At 36.6% G+C, this 8,457-nt stretch overlaps 1 protein-coding gene across 1 annotated transcript in view; it reads left to right on the top strand.

Moving 5' to 3' along the window:
• Positions 1-851: 851 nt before the first annotated feature.
• The window catches only part of LOC5566842 (zinc finger protein with KRAB and SCAN domains 3), an 83,817-nt gene continuing 76,211 nt past the window's right edge, over positions 852-8,457 (top strand). The window contains exon 1 of the mRNA XM_001651202.2: positions 852-903. The gene's annotated coding sequence lies outside the window, so the exon portion shown is untranslated. The remainder of the gene's footprint in view (positions 904-8,457) is intronic.

The following is an 8,457-nucleotide window of genomic DNA, read 5'->3' as shown; positions in this document are numbered from 1 at the left end:
TGATTGGAGGCTTCCGATTGGATAAATGGCCAGATTCAGCGGCAACAACGGACCGTGGGCTTCGAAACTTACTAGGGCATGATAATGGTACGGTAAATGATATCGCGCGGAAATGGGGGACAGAGCTGATTTTGGTAATTAGTGCTTACCTAAGAAATTTGTGGTTTATCTATCTTTTTGATAAAAAAGCTTAATAAGCAAACAGTTACGATTGAATCTTGAAATTTGTGTGTTCGTTAATTTGAAAGTTTGAGCAAGAACGCACAACAAATGGCCAAAACAATTTAATTTTTTTTTCGAATACAAAATTTATATTATGCGTCCGTGATAGAAACATCACTCAAATTGGTTAACTTTTAATATTTACAGTTAGATTTCAAGACTTCAGAAAAAAAAGGGCAAGAGCAACTTTTTTCAATTTGGGAAGTTATCCGAAAAACATTTTTTCGTAAATCAGGGAAATTAACATAATTTTGGCAGTGATATGTTTTTATATAAAATTCAGCAGTAAGCGCTTGTATGCTAAAAATATTAATGAACATGTTGCGCCATATGGATTATTATAAATCACTCATGACGAAGAAAAACGAAGCTTCAGAAAATGCAATAAGTTATCCAATATTCCTTTCAAAATATTTTAGGGTGTCAGAAAAGTTGAAATTGAGCGTTACATTATTTGTGAACCATCTCGAATCATCTGCTTGCTACCAACAGACAGACAAAGCTAGATTAACTCATCTAACCGAAAACGGTTATGATTTATTTATTCAAAGGATTCTACCTTAACGATAGATGTCCTTTTTAGGAAAAAAAAACTATGTACTGACAGTTCCATTTTCTTTTCTTTACAGAGTGCCAGTAAACCGCATGATTTGCAAAGATGATCAGCGTTTTTCTTTATAGGTAAGTTTATTGTGTTCTATTTTCTGTAGAAATTCCTGGAATGAATTTCAGGGATAGTGCTTGAGAAATCTCTGTAAAATTACCACAAGAATTTTGCAAATCGTTAATTAAATATTGCATTTTCCAAAGAGTCTTTAGACTGCTTCTCAGCAATGTTTTATGTACATTTCATCAACTTTTTTTTGTCAAAGTGGCCATTTTTGCCGCCCAGGAAGGCTTACGAAGGCATGTTTATTACAAAAAAAAAACTTGACCGTACGGGAATCGAACCCAAACAGCTTCAGCATGACTTTGCTTTGGAGTCGTGAACGTTTCTACTGGGCTTAGCAAGAATGAATTTCCAAAAGGTTTTTCCTGAAGAAGGATATATCAACTAAATTCTATCTTCGTGGTTCATAGTTTTATAGCTTTTTACAGGAAACATTCTTCTTATAAATCTTTCCACTGGATTTCAGATTATCAAGATAGAAAGTGCTTTTGAAGAAGTCCAGATATTTTATTTTTTTTTTTTGTTTTCCTGTAAGGTTTTCACAAGAAATTTTCTTGAGTTGCTATAAAAACTCATCAAAGTATTTCTTCAAAATTCATTTCACAAATCCGGCCAAATTTTGTTCCTAGGTTTGCACAGATAGTCATCCTATAAATCCATCGGACGTTTCTCCAACAACTCTACTGCATTTTTAACATAACGATAAAAAAACTTCCCATAAATTTTCGAAATCCAATCAGAAGTAATTTGGATACAAAATAAAAACATATGAACAAATCTTAGAGATGGGCAACACTGCTTATTTTAGGGAACATATCCGATCCGAATCACTCGTTTTAGAGAACCGGTTCTTTTTAACGGATCAATTGCTCGATCCACTGAGCTAAGGAAGAGCGAACTGAACCGAGCGATTCACTCACTGTAACTGTTGCGCGACAAGGGAAGAATTTCGTGCTTTGCCTCTCAAGTTGACTTTCTCTCTATCTTTTCTTCAAGGTGACTTCTCTGACTACATTAAGAGCCCTCTATGCAAGTGGGCGGGGCAAATTAGTTGTTTAGCTGTGCATGTTGAGAGTGCGGAGCTGTAGTTAACTGTGTGTGCACGTGTGCCGTGGCGTGCAAAGCAAAGCACGTGTCAAGCGTTATAGTGAAGCTGAGAAATGAACGAAAGATAATAGGGGAAATGAATTGATTCGCTCTTTTCCAGGTCACTTTTTGTCTGAGCTGTGCTGATCAAATGAACCGACTCTTGCCAAAAAAAGCGACGGATCACTCGTTCTTTGGAGTGATTCGGATCTTTTGAACGGCTCCGATTCTTTTTGCCCATCTCGAACAAATCTAGAAACTATGACATAATTAAACTTGTTCTTCTAAGGGTTCAATACTGTGACAGAATTGTCGTAAAATTTATACACGTATTTGAAATTTAAAATATATAATGTAATTTAATGATCAAAAAACTTTGAGCTTCATGGCATTATTTTGTGGGATAGTGAAATTTTACCAAAAAAATACATATTCGTTAAAACATTAGGCTATCGAATAGTGGTTTCGATTTCGCTGTATGAATCTAAATCTAAATTAAACTGTCTGCCCATTTCTTGACTTTTGTTCTGAATGCTCTTAACTTTGGCTTCATATTCTTGTAGTGACCGTAACGAAGTTCAAAAATCGCACTTAGAAATCATGATTCTGATTCCGTCTCACGTAAAGCGAACCGACGGCTACACCACGCAAAAGTACTTTCAAGACTGAAAACTTCGTCCTGCTTCTCCTCAACTCGCCTGTAGCGTTTTCACCTTCTCGCACCATCCATTTCATTCGTTTTCCTTCATCGCCCATTTACGCATACCACTTTACTCATTCACGATCATCATCGATTCCGATGTGACGCTCATTGACGTTCTTCGAACACTCTTACAAACTACCAGTTGGCTGAATTGTACACGCATAATGAATTCTGAACAATTTTACGGCTCATTCACTACAATTTTTAATACTTTATTTTTAAATTTCGGACAGCTTATACAATGTTTAATCTATATCCATACTAATAAAAATGGAATGGTCGTCATATTACGGGCTATCGAATTTCAATTTATTGTTTCAAAGTTATGTTCCTGAAGAGCTGTGTTTGTGACGTGTTTGTATGTGCAAAAAGCTAAAGATATTCACCAGAAAAGTAGAAAAATCAAGTGTGAATGTAATTATCATTTTGTATGGGATTTTCCCTTTTCCAACATCCTACTTGATGGTGAGACAAAGTTTGCCAGGACCACTAGTGATACATAAAATTATCAATTGATCTAACCAAATGAGCTCAACCAGCATTCCCAAGTAGAAACATTTTTATTGAAAATTTCCCCTACAAAGAAGAGTAATTGGAATTAGAATCAAAACTGTAGTTAGTCAAAGTGAAAAATATACTCCTTAATGTTTCACATTTTTTCAGGTTTTTTATCAAAAAAATAAATGCAGTCATCTCTTGCTTACTCGATATTCGGTACCGTGCACCCCCGCTAATTTGAACGGAACACACTTAATTCAAAATGCCGAATCTCGGCTAATTTTAACCGAGATTTGAACAGCCGAGCAGTCGGCAAACGAATTTCATGAGATCTTTGTAAATAAAAGCCGAGTATCAGTTAATCTTACTTCGTTGCTAAGCAACCTGACCACCTGTTAGCTGAGTCCAAGCATGGGAAACATTCACTCGAATATTGCATTTCTCTCGCTCACATCCACAAGCGGTCAAGAGCGAGATTGCCGTTTCTCCGACCAAGCTGAGTGTTTCAATTTCCAATGCGCTTTCTTCTTGTTTGCCGAGTGACAAGTTAGAAAAAACGGCAACAGAATGATTCACTACCGACTCCTCGTGCCGAAGGCATCCGATTGCTGTAGCGAATGATTCTTTACATTCCGATTCCGCACCAGTGGCATTCGTATTTGAGAGCTGAAGAGCGTTCACTGACTGGTAATGGCGAAATGTTTCAGTGAACGCAAAATCTGTACATTTCGCAGGAAGCTTTCAGTGATCGAATGGCGAACGCGTTCTTTCGTGTCTCCAATTTAAGAGAGGATAGGTGCCCTCTCCGCTCCGTATATCTTTTCATTTTCGGTTTATCTCAATCGTTTACGATTCGTCGGGATTGCGCTCACCCTAGTAGCGTTCGGCAGTCATTGAACATTCGGTGGCAGCAGATACTTTGCAGATATTTTATCGGTAGCGTTCGGGTGAGTGAGTGAATTTTCCCATGCTTGGCTGAGTCTCGGCTAAAATTGAAAATCCGAGATTTTCACAGCCGAGCTCGTGAGAAAAATCTAAGTGTGTACCTCATGCAAACCATCGGGGCTCATTTTTAATTTGAATTTCTAGTCACCCTACGAACAATAGAAAATCGTAATTCTGGTTACCCTTTTGGCTGTTTTGTTTTGATTATGCCTTCCGTTGCACAGCGTTCCATTTCACTTTACTCCGTTCCATGAGTTAAATGACGTTTGAACCATTTTTAATCTGAACGATGTGCAAATTATTATTTTTTTTTCTATCTTTATTAACGAGATTTTTAGCCCTGGGCTAGTTCATCTCGGGACCAACGGCTTTACTTCCCTTCCGAAGGAAGTCGTCACCACTGAAATTTTTAGTGACTATCTCGGGGATGGGATTCGATCCCAGGTCCTCGGCGTGAGAGGCGTGTGTTCTAACCCCTACACCAGGTCCGTCTCCGTGTGGAAATTAGCGGGATACAAATTAAAAAGTGTTCAGATTAAATGTGGTCAAATCGACGGTGGTACCCGGTATCCAGATATCAATTTAGAGAACCATAGTAAAGTTGGTTTTCATGGCTACTTTGATGATCCTTTGGATCGCATTTGCACTGGTTTTGTGCTCTATAACTCGATACTTCCCTAACTCGATAGTCCCTCCAATATCGAATTATGGAGAGTTGACTGTATATGATTTTTCATTGTAAAAAAATGGAAAATTGAATTGTTCGAATGTAAACATATGTTTGCGAAAATGTCAACACATTTTTCTTGAATCAAGAACTCTTTATCGCCAATTTATAAAAGTGGTACATTTTTTTATTTGAAAAATTCTGAAAATGTTTATAATTTTGATAAGGTTTTTTGAAGATTCATCGCTTAAATAATTACTGAAGCGTTGCGGCCCATACAAAGGAGGAGGGAGAGGAGGTAAAATTTTCTAATGTTAGCGTTAAGTTATAAATAGACGCTGCTTTTGCCACGAAGATCGATACATTTCTGTCAAAGTTTCTGAAGAAAACAAGACTGAAAGAAGCTTGCAAAATGTAATGAAAATTTCAGGAATAAAAATGTCATCATTGATTCGACTAGTGCCATTCATCAGAAATACTTTCAAAAGTAAATTAAATTATATGATTGTAAAGTTGGACAATAATTTCGCTGAACAATGTTCTGTGAATATTACCAAAACGGCTTTGGAACACTTAGTCAAATAAATTTTTGTAGAACGGCAAATGGTAGAAAGGACTAAGAATAGAAACGACTTAGTAAATAACTAGGTATTCTTTGGAATCAACTTTTTCGGCCATAGTTGGCTGACAAGACTTTTCCTGTCTTGTTTTCAATAATGTTAAACCAATTGTCTAGTGTATATTTTTTGTATCATTGAAATAATGCAAATGTCTTGGGCCTTATTGGAAATTTGGAAATTTTGGTGTTGTTGGGGTTTGTTAAATTCAGTTTTCCTTTAAAAAAATCTTCCTTTTATTTGAAATACTATATTTGGTTGAACTGAGGCCGATTTTTTGTCTCACTCAATTTTTTTTCTACTTTTCTCACCTCAATTTTTTAATCAAATTTCACTTTTTCATGAGGCAATCAAAAAAGAAGTACTTGCCTGTCAGTGCAGACTACAAGGTTGACAAATGCCGTAACGCGCTTTCCAAATACGTCACTCAATGAACAGCAATGTTAATGAATTTAATCAGAGGTTTTCCATTTCAATAAGACGTTTTGGATCAAATAAATGTAAAACAAGTTCAATACAACTGATCCTATGTTTTGTAGTTCGTTGTGTTCGAAGACATTGAAGATGTCGAAGAACCGCTTCGGTACAAAGAAGGCATTATAAAAGAAAACTCCCAGTTGATAATCCTCAAAGTATCCGAAAGCAGACTGAATTTCCAAAATGTGCAAGTCAGTAGAACATGTCTTAGACAATTGTGCGACGGTGTTGGTGGTTCAATGGCTACCGCTTCTGCTTCATAAGCAGCAGGTCATGGGTTCGCCTGATTCCTAGGCCGTCTGCCAACCAAACAGCAAGCCTCTCTGCCATAAAAATCATACCAGCCCTACACCTTCCCGCATGAACTGGCGTAGATGCAGGTATATATCCCCCGTCCACTGTGGGAGTCAGTTTAATGCACCATCAATTCCTCCTCCTTCCCCACATTCGTCAGAAATCTGACATGGCAGGCGCCATTGTCGCCTAAAAATAGAAGATCACCAGTAATAGAAGATACCAGTGAGGGTGCCTGTTAGTCCCAAGCAGTCATCTGATTGGTTCCTTGTGTAAGTGCAGCTGATCTTGCGACACTGGAGTAGCAACCACGGGTGGCCAATCAAGCTCAAGCTCAAGCTGGAATGGAACATGTCCACCAAGATGTTCGTTGAGTGACGATGGGTTATAAATACACGTTAATAATCTATTTTATTCTACAAACTGCCAATAATGTGGAAACTATTATGGAACCATCCTATTTTCAATTTTAAACCAAGGATTGGCCTTCTTATAGGCCAACATAATTTTATATTAGCGTGCATTGGCTCAAGACTTGGCCCTTTCCGTTTGCTTTAAATGAACATGAGAGAGTCATTGGCCTCACACCAAGTTGAACCCAATGACAGTTCTCGAACATTTTCGATCGTAGACCATTTTCCAAAAGGAGAGATCCATTCAGTGGCCGTTTTGAGCCGGAGGCCTTTGTTTGTTTTGAAAAAAAGTTCAAAAAATCGAGTTTATAATGGAAAGTTTTATGATTCTGTTGACAGTGTTTGCATGGTTTGTGAGTGTTGAAAGATGATTTAAAATGGTATGACACCAGATATGTTTTCAATTTGATTATTGGCCTTTCAGAAATATAATGCGAGGTTTATGGTCCATCAACTCATTAAAAAAATCTAATCAGTTTTATCCTTTTAAATGTCAATCTGATTCGTAAAATGATACCAATGTCGATTCTAAAAATCAATTATTCGTAAAGAATATTCGCTTTCTAGCAACCAATCAAAGAAATATGGACTATAACGATATGCGCCATAGTAAAGTTGGTTTCATCGAGCGCTTCTTTTTTGATACCTTGATGTATCATGAAAAAATAAGTAGCAGACCACATGGGTTTAGGCGTCGAAAAGACATTTAATTGAAAGTACCGGTTTGTCTCAAATTCGGATCACTCGGCTTTAAATATTGATTTTTCATTAAATCTTCAAAATTCCTCAGCAGGATGATAAATTCTTTTACAATGCGGGTCCTCATTATTTGATGGGCTTGAAAATATTAGTCTAAACATTTTAAATCGCTACTGTTCGGAATATGAGTCATGTCTGGAATTTGAGACAAAACGGTACATATAATCAAAGTGACCAAGTGTTCGACATTTAGTCGAACAGAAAATAAGTCGAGGGTTTATGTTCAGTGGGACCATGCAAATGAATGATTGCAAAATTGATTTTTTTTAATCAATTGAATTCATGGTAGAACTCAGAACTATTCCATACATTTTGTAGACGGTAGCATGTGTAAAGATTTCTTGAAACGATTACTCTTTTTTCAACAATCTAACTCCACAATCGTTGCAACGCGTTGACTGCTGTCAAGGTGGAGTGTTTCGTTTTAATTATTTTACATAAAATTTTGAAAACTTGAATATTTTATTCTCATGAGAGGCAAATGTCTTTGATTCAAATATAAATCCAAGTAAGTGCCTCTGGAATAGTGTTTAGTACTACAGCTAAAGTATTTAGCGGGAAATTCCCCAGTAGAGCGGTCCAAAATAAAAAAAAAAGTTTGAAAATCCATTATCCCATATTTTTTTTACCATTATTTCCATAAACATAGTGTTCTGTGAAATTTTCAGCTTTCTAGGTGGTGATTTAAAGGCGGCCCAAAGACGATATGAAATTACTATAGAGAAATTTTGAAAAATGTTTAAAAAAAAAATTCAGAATTAGCTCAACAGGGAATTGTTCCTTCAGCAACATTCTTTATTAAGATTTGAAGAATGGATCTTCATTATGGGATGATAAGTTTGTACTTACATTACAGTACTAACGTGTTTGGAACATTTTTCAAAATTTCTCCATAGTAATTTCCAAATAAACCTACATCGTCTTTGAGCCACCTTTAAATCACCACATAGAAAGCTTGAAATTTTCAGCTTTCAGATCACTATTTTCATGGTAAGAATGTTAAAAAAGATCTGGGAGAAGGGACGCCCTTATCCCCCATTACCGGATACTTAAGCCACTAAAATGATAACTAAGAACGTATTGAGTTGTGTTTGATCCTTCGACCT

The sequence above is a fragment of the Aedes aegypti genome, chromosome 3 (genome assembly GCF_002204515.2).
Source record: "Aedes aegypti strain LVP_AGWG chromosome 3, AaegL5.0 Primary Assembly, whole genome shotgun sequence".
Classification (NCBI taxonomy): domain Eukaryota; kingdom Metazoa; phylum Arthropoda; class Insecta; order Diptera; family Culicidae; genus Aedes; species Aedes aegypti.
The sequence above is the reverse complement of the archived record's forward strand: the minus strand, read 5'-3'. Positions and strand labels throughout refer to the sequence as shown.